Source organism: Pteronotus mesoamericanus, unplaced genomic scaffold (assembly GCF_021234165.1).
Source record: "Pteronotus mesoamericanus isolate MK-2021 breed Mesoamerican mustached bat unplaced genomic scaffold, CSHL_Meso_final contig_78, whole genome shotgun sequence".
Lineage (NCBI taxonomy): Eukaryota > Metazoa > Chordata > Mammalia > Chiroptera > Mormoopidae > Pteronotus > Pteronotus mesoamericanus.
Window position 1 is genome coordinate 15,574,552 of NW_026555258.1, and position 13,160 is coordinate 15,587,711.

Here is a 13,160-nt window from a genome sequence, read left to right on the forward strand (position 1 = left end):
GGCCGGATGCAGGGTGGCCAGGAGGGAAACCTGTGTTCATCCTTAAAAACGATCCTTCCAGCTTTAGCATTCATAAAGCGTACCTTGGCCTACGTGTTCCAACTCTAAGGATTCCACTGACCCTATTTGGGTTTAGAATTTCAGAAACATCACAAAGCTGCATTCCTTCTCTGCAAAGTAAATTGGACCTCGATATCTATAGCACACACCCAAATGCACAGTCTTCACCGATAGGACTGGCTTTTCTATGGTTTTCCACCAGAACAGCTTCTAGCTTTAAAGCAGCCTTTCATTTTTTAGTCCTGAGTTTCTAACTGAAAGGCTTTCCTCCTGCTAAGAGCCTTTGTTTGAAATGAATAGTGTTTTTTAGAGAGCCTTATTTCTATGATTTTGTGAATATATCATCTTATATATTCTCTCTAAGCACTCGTGGTACACAGCTGGATATAGTTATTGGTAAATTCTGTGTCTACGTGGCAATTCATATTTGAAAGTCAACTGAAAAATGTGGACAATTTTCAGGCCGATGTATACCCAACTCCTTGAAATGGGACATCCTGTCTGGCTGTAGGGCTGATTTCAGAAAAACCTGGATATCCTTTCCCTCTTCTCTTATGATAGATTAGTAGTAATTCAATGAGTAGTTTCACGTGTAAAAAAACTCAAGGCTGTGCAGAGCAAAGTCCTTTATCCTTGAGGGACTAAGGAATCACTGAAGTACTAAACTGTGACGTATGATCTATATTTTCAGGAGACCTCTCTGATAACTGTGGAGAATGAGTTAGGTGGGGAGAGCCTGAAAGTAAAGGCCAGAGAAAGGATGAGGAAACAAGACATTACTCACATTCATCACCAAATTAATTCGAAATGCGGGGATGTTTTTTTCTTGGTCAACCTTAACTGCTCCTCCTAAAATAGGCTCTTGACTTTGAACTTACATTGGCAGGCGTGTAACATTCCTGACTCATTGCCCCGAGTAGCTAATTTTTTAAATGCACTTCTGTCTTGTCTCCTCAACATTATACTTGAAGTTCTTTGTAAATGCTTTGAAATTATACATGTCCTCCTGATTAGGCCAATGCTTTCTATTCAATATGTACATTAAAATTATTTAGTTTTGATGAATAAAAGATTTATATATTTAAGGTACATGACATGATGTTTTGATATATGTATGCATTATGAAGTGACCACAGTCAAACTAATTAACATGTCCATTACCACCTATAGCTATCATTATTTTTTTTTTGTGATGAACATTTGAGATTTACTCTTAGGAAATTTCAAGTATTCATTATTATTAACTATAGTCACTGTGCCATACATTAAATCTCCAGAATTTATTCATTTCATAACTAAAAATGTGTACCCCCAATCAGTATTTCCTTTTTACCCCCATGCCCCAGACTCCCCTTCTACTCTCTGTTATTATGGACTCTGCTTTTACCAAAAGATTCTACATGTAATTGAGATCAGTATTTGATCACACTATTACTGTAAATCCTCCCTCTCTTTCTCTGTATCAATGTATCTATCTCTATCTCTCTCTCTTCTCCTTCCCCTTTCTTACTCTTTGAACAATCTCTGCAACCCATTCTTGATAATTTGATATGCTGACTACCTCTCAGTTTTCTATATCCATTTATTTTTTGAGACAGATCCTCACATGAAAGAAACAATGTCTGAGCTTTTATATCCACCTTTGCAACCACTCTTGTAGGACTCATGACAAATCATTAGCCTTAGCTTTCTTGTCTATTAAATATAATTATGAAATTAAATATATGCTAGGAGCTTCAGACAGTGCCTGGCATATATTAGGCATTTAACACATTATTTCCTTTCCCTTCTCAAATTTTCCCTCCACCTTTTGGTCTGTCCATTGCCAGCTACCTCCTGACCTTTTGTCTTCACAGCTCTCACCCCTGCTTTCTTAAAATGAAACAAAATACATTAATACAAAGTAATTGTGATTTCATTGTTTGTAAAAAAGACGTGCTTGACTGGAAGAGAATGATGTTTTGTCATCTCACACCACCAAACTATTCATCATTCACTGGGCCAGTTCCGTAGATATTTTTTTGCCCTGCAGCAATTCCCTCGACAACAACCTGATCTTCACGAAGTGGGATACAGTTCCCAAAAGAAGAGGACAACTGAAATGAGGACTATGGGATGCCATTTGTTATGTATTCCTCAGTCAGAGGAATGAGTTTATATTTGGAACACTCATCTATTGACTGCCTTCAAGGCTCCAGACATGCAGTAGGTGCTATAGGCCTGTAAGGTGAAAGACAGCATCTTTGATCCAGAGGCATCCATCAAATAGGAAAGACAGATGCACTAAAGCTAAATGACAGTGCAGTGGAAGGGTGTTCTGCTGTGAACACAGGATCCTTTAGGAACACAGGGAGGAAAACGTAATATAAAGGAGGCTTCCTACTGGGTGTGGTGAGAATTTGAATGGAGAAAATAAAAGCTTGTCCAGTGCTAGCATGGGAAGAACCCTTAGAGATTATCTGGTCCAATCCACCCTGCTAAAAACAGTGGTTAAATGAAAGCTAGAGAAATATCTGAGCTCCTCTATCACATTCTAGGAAGCTGGAATAAGAAGCTTTTCCATTTACATTTGTGTCTGTGGGATATGGTCACATAGTACAGGTTGAGTTTTCCAGGAGCAGATACTGAGATGGAGTTTAGAACACAAGGTGTTTTTCAGGGATCAGTACCTGTGAAAGAAAGAGAAAAGCTGTGGGATTGAGGGAGATGTTTTACAGCCATGCAGGTCTGACCAAGGCTCAGCTGGTCCAGAAAGGAGCTTGTCAGAATGTCCCACATTAGGCCACATGGCTGAGACTTTATACCCTCCTCTCAGTGGTTGGTGCTGATGGTCCCAGGCAGGGTGCAAGCTCCATGAGGCAGTTCTGCGCAGCTGATCTGGACCTTGAGTTGCTGACAGTTGGAGGCTCTCTTCTGAGAGTGACTGGGTGGCCTGCCTTTTCCTTCAAAGGGATCTGGGTAGCACAACTCTGTGCCTACCAGAACAGAACTGGATTTAACTAATATTTATTGGAAACTTACCATGTGCCAGAGACTGTGTCCAGCAGTTTTGTATGCATTATCTTATTTGGCTCTCCTAGCCACCTTTCTGAGAAAGTGTCATGCCATCTGTAAGTTCACAAATTTACGGGCCAGTTTCTTCCAAGATGTGAAAATGTCAATAGCAAAACCACCTTTCAGGTGAGCATCTCAGGGGTCTGAATGCATTTAGTAGAATCATCTTTGTGTTCTGCAACAGGCTTTGCAACAATGACTTATCACAGGAGGGAGCTGAAACAGAATCAGTCTATGGTTTTGTTTAAGACGAACTGTGAAATCTGAGTTAAAGGGACCAATAATTGGGTTCATTCCACTTCCTCACTTTTGAGCTGTTTCCAGTGATCACTGAGCAAAAAGACCATTTTTATCATACAAACGTAGCCTCCAACTTTGAAAAGAGACCCCTAAAATTGACCATCCTAATCCCTCATCCAAATCAGGAGTCTTGTCTATAATGTTCTAGACAAGTGGCTTGACTAGTTCTTTTTTTAAAGTCGAACTTATCTGTTTACTTGATGTCCAAGAGAATCAACCAATATTCTGTTTAGTGGGTGGTAAGAAGATTTGCTGAATAACAATTCTTTCAAACCGTTTTATTCTAATTACTTTTTCACTATAACTTTTTTTATTGTTCAGTTACAGTTTTCCCTCCTTTCTCCCCATTGCTCTTCCCTCCCCCGCCCTCCCCCCACCCCAGCTCCCACAGTCAGTCCCACCCCGTTGTCCATGGTTTGACTATTTCTAATGACTGGGCGCTCATAGCTTCTCAGTGTTTCTCCTCTTGATTGTGTCACTGCTAGTCTTTGAAGTCACACAGAATAAAAGCAACTATTCCCTTTGGCTGTCATTTTAAATAACTGAGCATATTTCATGTAGGCTGCTCTCCTTTCCCCCAAATTCCTAACCGTGGCTCTGGCACTAATTCTGACTTTGGTTCACTCACCCAACCTCTCTCAGATTTTGTTTCTCATTCATATTGTGGATATAAGTATATCCATCTAATAGGATTATGAGGCTTAAATGAAACGCTGCATTTACATGATAAACACTCAATAAACAATAGTCATCTGATCAATGTCATCAGTCTTACACTTACACTCATGGTAATTTTGATGGGTAATGAAAATACTTTAGTTACAATGATTATTGATGTTCCTAAATTCCTTCTGCTTGTGGATTTTTCTCCCAAATGGAATGTGTAGTGGATCCATCTACAGTGCCCCGGTTTCTGTGTATCGGGATTGCTTATGGGATACAGGAATTTTCTGAATTCTGTACCTTTCTTCTGAACATGTTTAAACACATTAGCTAGTTTGAATTCACATGCCCTAATTGTGTAGAAGTAAAATGAAACTTGTAATGTTAGCCTTATCCCAGATCACATACATGTACAAGTCAGAGCCAGTACTTGAATTTAAGTAGTGTTCCTTCTTACAAACCAGAGGCACTTTATAATGCACAGGTTATGGCCTTTTCAGAAAATCTCATGAATTCTCCCTCTGGAGGGAAGGGGACTTTGAAAACACACACACACACATATGTTTAATTGCGGGAGGTATAGACACCATAAAATGAGAACTCACTTAAAGACGCCATAGTTAATAGTCTCAATAATTCATAAATCAAGCTGGTTTGGAATCGTGTGTGTGTGTGTGTGTGTGTGTGAGAGAGAGAGAGAGAGAGACAGAGACAGAGACAGAGACAGAAAGAGAGAGAAAGAGAGATCCAACTCCTGGGTAGAGAGAATAGAATTGGCGGAAGAAAAGGCTAAATGAGTTGCAGAGCCATTGTAAGAGAGTCAGTGAAACTTGTATGAAAATTTCACATCTATTCTATATTAGGAGAGGCTAATCTTCCTGGAATAAAGAATGAAATCATGGGCACTGAAAACAGAGCTCCTAATTTTAAAGCTAATTCATGTCCTATTAGCTGCATATGTCAGAATGCTCTGATTCATAATTCCATGAGACCCAGAGCTGTCTGTCCCAGAGGACAGCAGAAATAGAAGGGGGGGGTTGGGAAGGAGGATGTTTTGTTATGCCTTTGGCCAGGCCTAGATGCATGGAAATATTTGTTACTTTCCTATAATTTGCAGTTATTTTAGCTCTCTTACCCTCTACATACCTGCTATTATTACCTAAAGCTAACACATCATCTTTTCCTTTTCTTTTATGAGAATTCAGTTCTGATTGTCTCTCTACCTCCCTGCCTCCAAATCTCCCCACTTCCTTATATATCCTCTGTATAAATCTTTTCCAAATTATGACCTTCAACATGGAGAATTGGTTACAGATTCCTGGGCCACGCCATTATACCCAGTGTAACGTAAGGCTTGACATCAAGCCTGGGCATCTGCAGTTATGATTAGTTGCCTCATTGATACTGTAGCTCTACCCTCTCAGTGGAAATTCTCCAATGTGATGACCCCAGCCAGCACTTTTCATTTCTTAGATATTTTACTGAAGATAATGAGGTCCTGAGGAAGAGCAATGTAGTATTGTAACAATATTTTACTTGAAATAAACCCATTAGATGTGTCTCCTCTCCCAAGGGCCTTCTCCCCACCTTCAGTCCCATCGAAGTCACTCCCTTCTCTTCCTCCGAGCACCGCCAGTCTTTGCTCTGCCTTCCCGCTCATCTCAATTATGCAGAGTGGACTCTTTCTTCCTTATGATTCCCGGCCAGGAACCAGGGCTAGCTTCCGTTAGAAAGGACACTCTTTAAGTGGAGGGATCTCTCCAAACCAATTCATACATCATTTGTCAAGAGTACGTGTCTCTCCAACTCAATTCAAGACTATTAGGATGATATCCTTCACCAGCCTCACACCTTACATGGCCTCATCATAACTCACATGATTGATTCTCACTGTAGCTGCATGTTACAGTTATCTGGGGGGTTAAAAAAATACTGATGCCTGGGCTCCAATACACACCATTAAATAAATGTCTGAGGCTGGCTCCCAGCATAGCTATTTTTTAAATGTTCCCCAGGTGATGTTGATGTAAAGGCAGGGTTTGTGCCTACTAATTTAAAAATGTTCCGGACTCCTACACCTGACCCTGGGTCATGATTCATGATTCAGCCTTAACTTTCATTTCCAGTGTTATGCCCTTGCTTGTTTTCATCACACTCTACATATTAGTCATAACTCTAGAAAATCACCTTATTGGAAATCAACCAAAACCCCAAAACACAGATTCTTCAGGTATCAATGAAAATGCTGCTGCTTCCATCAAGTCATGCTTGATTTTCAACATGTGAAAGCAATCTCCTCTTCTGAACCCTCCGCCCTTTTTGTTTTATCTAGGCCACACTCATCACAGCAAGACCATTTTACCTCATATGAAAGCTCATATTCATGTACCATCTTCTTCATTCGCCCATCAGCTTTCCCTATCATAATGCATTAAAATTAGTATTTATTCTGTTTTAGTTGCTATCTTACTACAACTTGTATTTTATGAATAGTCTTAATGGAAAATTTAAACATCCATCACAGTACAGTTATAACACATAGCTTTCCATGCCTTACAGGAGACAGCAGAATTAGATGTAAAAATGGTAAAACAAAAAATAGGTGATTTGGGGATTGACAGAGATCTTTAAATTTTTTGAGCTAAGAGGATGTTAGAGATCACTTACTACTAAAAACATACTATACAAACCAACAGAACAAAGACCAATGAGGGAAAGAAATTTACTAAGTTCACACAGTTAATGGAGATCTAGGATGACCTTGGTAAGCTCTGTGGTCCTCTCTCTACCAGGTCAAATAATTCCCATTAAAAACATCCATAGACACAAAGTGTGGAGTCCAAACACCTGAAAGGGCCTGGCGTGATCCCTGAGATACTTTCAGAGGGACTGTGAGGTCAAAGTTATCTTCATAATGACACTAAAACATTACTTGCTCTTTTCAATGAGTTGACATTTTCATTGATGGTACAGAGGCAACAAGGAGCAAAATGGCTGGTGTCTCACCATCAATCAAGGCCATGCCACCAAGCTGGACCAGGAGGCGGCATGTTCTTCATAGCCATGCACTCATGGCTAAAGAAAATGCCAGTTTCCCCGCAAAGTTCCTTGATGGAACACTAAACAGGATTATTTTTATTAAACCTTGATGCCTGAGTAAACATCTTTTTTAATAGACTGTGTGAGGGAAGGGGAAGTAAGCAGAAAGCACTTTGCCACATCCGCAGGTACGGGAGTCACCTTTAGAACGAGCATTTGTGTGACTGAGTCGCAAGCTGCACCTGCTACTTTTTCTACAGAGCACCATTTTTGCTTGACAGAATAACTAAACCAACTATGGCTGTTCAGACTTGTGTATCTAGTAGACACTTTGTCAAAAGCAAACAAAATGATGCTGACACTTTTTGGAAAACACCTGACAATACTTATTGTTAATGATGCAATTTGAGCTTTCAAACCAAAACTAGAGTTTTGTAAAACATTTTGTATCAGTGTAATCAAAAGTCTGACTCCATTTTTATATTTGACATTCTGTCCCCCTTTCCCTGTTGTTCCACATCCGGGCAAGCTGATGAGAAAGCCCCAGTGCTCCCTCCCTGGGTGTCAGCAGAGAAATACAAACCACACGAGCCCTGACCATGCACAAGAACTCACTCTGCTCCAGGATGCTCACTACAATAGAAACCAGATCCACTACCCCTTGTTTCACTCAAGTCATTTCAGTCCAGTCTGGGTGTATGCCCCTGTTATTTCCTGAAAACTTCAATACATAAGTAACGAATTTTTTATACCCTCAAAAAAATCCATAGAGTTATTTTATTGCCCAAGACAGTTTACTCTGAAAGCAACTCGATGGCATCATTCTTGGCCATGTGAGGATAGAGAAAAGTCAATTTCAATACAGGGAACAGTTACAGGTTCTCTGTCCCTGTTGTAACCATGATGAAACATCCCAATGCCCTTTGCACGAAGTCCTGCCGTCACTATAAATGAATTCATCACAAACGCATCTGAATACATGAAGTAAACATGAATTAAAAGTCCGACTTAGCCTGATTTTCAGAAACCTTTTTTAGGAACCCAGATGAGTTTTCATGGGTTGTGATCTAAGAACATGATTTAGCATAGAGAAAATAAGATCAATTAGAGCTCTCTATAGGCCAAGCATGATGCTACATGCTTTAAAGGAAACTGAGATATCTATGCCATTGTGCGTTTTAAAACTTCTAATCACCAATATTCAGTTGCTCTAAAATAAGGCTCACTGCTAAGTATATGAATAGATGATCTATGGATGTGTGGTAAAGAAAAACCTTTGTTATTTAAATTCAAAATTGCCTGCTCAAGAAGGCCTGCCAAAAGGAAACATTTTAATCACCTAGATCATTTCATTAGGTTTAGTTTCACTAGCAGGGCCTGGAGCTGAGTTTAGGGCTAGGGACTGTGAAGACCCAGTTCACTCTGTCTTCCTGGGGATCAATGTTCTCCTCTAAACCTCTTCAGTTTCCTTTTCTAGGAGGCTTGTCACAAGTCAGAGAATCTGCTTTTTGTTCTCCTTTAAGTAATTGTCGTGTGAACCAAGAAGAGTAAGGTGGAAGCATTAATTCAGGCCTTAAACAAAACATGAACTTTACAGATGAGATTGGCTCTATATTATGGATCCCATGCACCAAATTATTGCTTGAATTGCCCTTTGCCGTAAGGATATTTCAGGCATACTAACAATGTCTCTTACAAGGAAAGGCCTTTCTTCCTCGCATGCCATTTGTCCTTCCTGACACTTGTTGGGTTTATGACGCATTACGTGTTATGATCGCGCAATAAAAGGCTCTGCTTCCTACACTGGGCTTTAGTTATGTCCGAAATCATTATGAAAATTGTTTTCCCCCCTCCCATTATCGTTTATCTTTTCCGTTACTGTCCTAAAGAAGTGCTAACATGACTCTTAGCAGTGAAGGGCCGTTTTCTTATCTGAGCCCAGATTTCAGCACACTAATATATGATATGAGAGTGGTGTTAAATCATCCCATTTCTTTTTTAAAATGACACATAAAAGGTATTTCAATGGCAGCACCAACCAAATCATATCGGATCCACCCTGCTGGTGACATTTACGGAGAAAAAGGGCTCTTGCTGGCCGGTTGCAGAGAGGAAAGTGTCTTTGTTATATAATTGATATTTCCAAATCCTATAAAATCATGCTCTCTAGAGAGCTATATTTTAGAGTCAAGTGAGCTCATGTTTTGTTCACAAATTTTCGGGACTTTGCAAAAGGATCTGGAGCTGTGGATGTGAGGCAGGCTTTTGAATACCAAATATGCAGAAACGGATGTTTGATTTTCTGTGTCTTTGTGAATGCAACTTCAAATGACAAGATTTGAATCAGATATATCAGAAGGGTAGTTTCAACTCCTCAAATGATATAGAACAGTAGTTCTTAATCTGTAGTGTGCATGAGAATCACCCAAATGGATTATTGAAACTCATATTCGTGGACCCTCAACCAATAAGATTCTAATCCAGTGGGTCTGGGGGGTGGGAGCTGAAAATTTGTATTTCTCAAGGCCCCTAGATGATGCAAGTGTGCTCGTTCATATATCCAAATAACGACATAGACTAAGTTAGGTGGCAGAATATCAGATGACCCTTCTTTCAGATGCATGTTGTTTATTTTCATAATTTCCACCCAAGCTAGAACTCCTTTGCAAGAGTTGCCTTTTTTTTTCAGTTGCTCAAACTAGTTAATCAAAGCCTCTAGGGTCTTGCATCTGTACTATCTGTCTGGAACCTCTTTCATTATCTGTTTATGTGACTAATTTTTCAAACCTCCTTTTAAGGAACATTTCAAATGAAAAGGCTTTCCTCACTTCTTTGTATTGCTTTGTTTTGCTGAGTTTCTGTAGTATCTTGGACTTTTTCTATTAGTTACCACATTTTCATAGTATTGATTTAATTATGTGTCTAACCATTTAGGTTGTAATCCTCACGAAGTTCTAGGCTTTTTCTAGCAAGCTCACTATTTTGTTTTCAAGCAATATGATTAACGTGGTAGTTGCACTATAACTATTTGTTAAATGCATGAAATAGCTCAAAATTTCATTTAAGTAACATAGGAGGGCAATTGATGAAGTCCCTTAGAAGAAATACAGCATTGTAGAGAGAGAGCCACACAACCTTTCAGAAATTATCTGGTTCAACTGATGTATTGTATTGGTGGGAAATGGAGACCCAGAGAGAAAAATAGGACTGGTCAAGTATGTTCCAACTAGTGTGCCCTCCATTCTTGTCCCTTTCCCCTGGTCCCAATTTTATTAAATTTGAACATCCTTAAAGAGGAGGCAAGAGTTGTATGTCCATATAGAAACTGAATTAAATCCATGTGCCGTAGAAGCTATTTAACACCCGTAATCTTCCGATCTCTCTGCCGCAATAGAGCATAAAATGAGGGCCCATTGCTATTATTACCTGAAATTGGCTAGCTCATAGCTCCTGCTAACAAGACTCAACTCACCTGCCTCCTCCCAAATCCCTGTGGTATTTGAGTGCCGTTGATTGAGTGCCCTGAAAACTAGTCTCTCTCTCTCTGGAAATTTGCATTCTGGTGGTATAATGGGGAGCGCTCTCAGTAACACTTACAAAGGGGTGAGGGCAGCAGAACTGGATGGAGAGAAGTCACACTGCAACTTGGTAATGTATAACAAACCAGGCTAGACTCAATTTTCTGAAAGTCGTCAGAAATAGAGGGATAAATCATTTCTCTTGATAAGGCCCTCTCTTTTTACCTATTAGCCAAATATTCAAAAGATAGCCCCAAATGATGCTTCTTTGGAATAGATTCCTTCAAGTTAGTAAGGTTCTGGGAATGAAGGTGCCAAGGCTAAAATATATTGAATAGTACAAATCATACATGCATTCTCATTTATTTATCATTATAGTTTTGTGGGGTTGATTTTGCCAGTTAGATAAGCAATAGATGCCTCTTATTAGTTAGGTTAAAAAAAATGAGATGAATAAAGGTCATGCATTTTTCAAGACTCTCACACTTTTACCAAGTGGAGTAGTTAAAAATTGGACCTAGATTTGTTTAATTGTATTAGAGCCCATGGTTTTAACTGAAATCATTGGCCAGAATGGTGTGACACTTGAAACCATGCTATAAAAAGAATTGGGGAATGTTTAACAAGGAGACATTCAGGCTTATGAGGAAGGAGAGAAATGACCAGTGTTTTCAAATCTTTGTAAGACTATCTATCACGTGTATAGAGGGAAGGGCAGTATTGAGGAGGCCTAGGATTGCAGAAAGGCAATTGGAGCCGAATATTAGGATTGGCATTCTGATGACTGGAATTGCTGAAAAATGTGGCAGGGGTGCCTATGGGAGCAATGAACACATAATCATGAAGCCCTTGTTTTCATGCACAGGAAACCCAACTGGGAACGAATCACGGTCATCTGCTCAAAGAACTTACAGTTTGATGAGGACATAGACAATCAGGTAAGTGCCTCATTACTGTAGACATTCAAGCTGAACAGCTATGTGGTGTCCCTGTTCATGGGAAAACCAAGTATCCAGTGAGAATGGTCAAACCCAGCCCTTCCAAACTATTTTCTGCAAAGTTCAAGTATTTCCCAGCTTGCCAATAGGTGGACAGAAGAAAATGGTTCTGTAGTCAAATGAGTTTGGGAAACAATTACAATTGAATAAGTTTATTTTCTGTGAGATTTCTTAGAGCTTCAGAAATGGGCATTGTGGATTTCTAAGAAATTAATACAGTAGGCACTAATTCATAAACTTAACTAATATCCTGTTGGGAGATTGCTGATGAGGTGATGATTTCCAAAGTTCTGTCTCATTCTGAAATTTTGTAATTCCTTAAGCACCAAATGAGTCAAAGAACTTAGAAGTTAGTACTAATCTTGGAACAAAGTTACTGTGTTTTCTTAAACAATTTTCTCAGCCTCAGTTTAGTGTCCCTGGCTGAAAAAATTATTGCTGAGACTTTTCACCACTATTATTTTGTGGTTTTACGGAGGCTTGAGGGCATCAAAGAGGAGTTTCAACTATTTGACAGTTTTCAGGGACCTGCCTTCTTCTAATGCTAGCAAGTTTCCGACCTGGTGGCTTTGAGTGAGTGTGTATTGTTTTCTGGTTCCTGTTCTGCTGGATAGCAGCTTGAGGATAGGAAGCCAAAAGGACCTCCTATTCTGAAGGTTTCCAAATTAGTTTTGCAGACCTCAGCAGTTTTGAGTGTTCGAAGACACTGCAGAGATGTGCAGTTCTGCAGTTGACCCCTCTCAAACAGTACATAATTCTGAAAAACTTGGAGCTCCTCCATAAAGCCATATTTCAGTTGCACATTTTAGGCATGAGATTTCAGCCAAAAGCCATAATATAACACTGCTGAGGAATTTTTTTTTCTTGCAAAAATATGCATTCAGACAAAACTTAGGAACCTAAAATTACCGGAATTGAATGCACCTTCTGTGTTACCCAAGTGCTACAGATCAAATGATAAATCATAGAAATGTAGGGTTTAACGTTTTTAAGAAATTTCTCAGTCGAAAGTCCCATGTAAGACTCCATCTTCCCTGTATCTCTGTGAAGTCATTGGTTAGCTCTTTGATAACACTTATTTTGAAACCATGCAACCTCTGAGGCAGACAAATCAAAATTATATATCTCATAACCAGGAGGGCCTCTCTTTTGAAAAATGTCTCCTGTTATACCCATCTATATGTTCTGCTCAGAATTCTGAAGATATAATGGGGAAAAAAATCTTTTCTCTCTTCTCCAAAGTGAACTTGAGTATTGGAGACAAAAAGCATCTGTTTTACCATCTCTAAACAGAATTTCAATCTTTCAACATAAATAATCCCCTGTTCCTTCACTGGAAATAATATGAACAATGAAAATAAAGCACAGTCTTTGAATTCAGAAAGTCCCAGATTTCTAAAACCCAGTCTGCTACTGGCAAACTTAGAACCTTTCACTCTCTCTATAATGTCAGTGAACCTCAGCTTCCAGCTTCCTTATTTGAAAATAATAGTCTATAATAGCTATATCACAAGATTGTTTTGAGGAA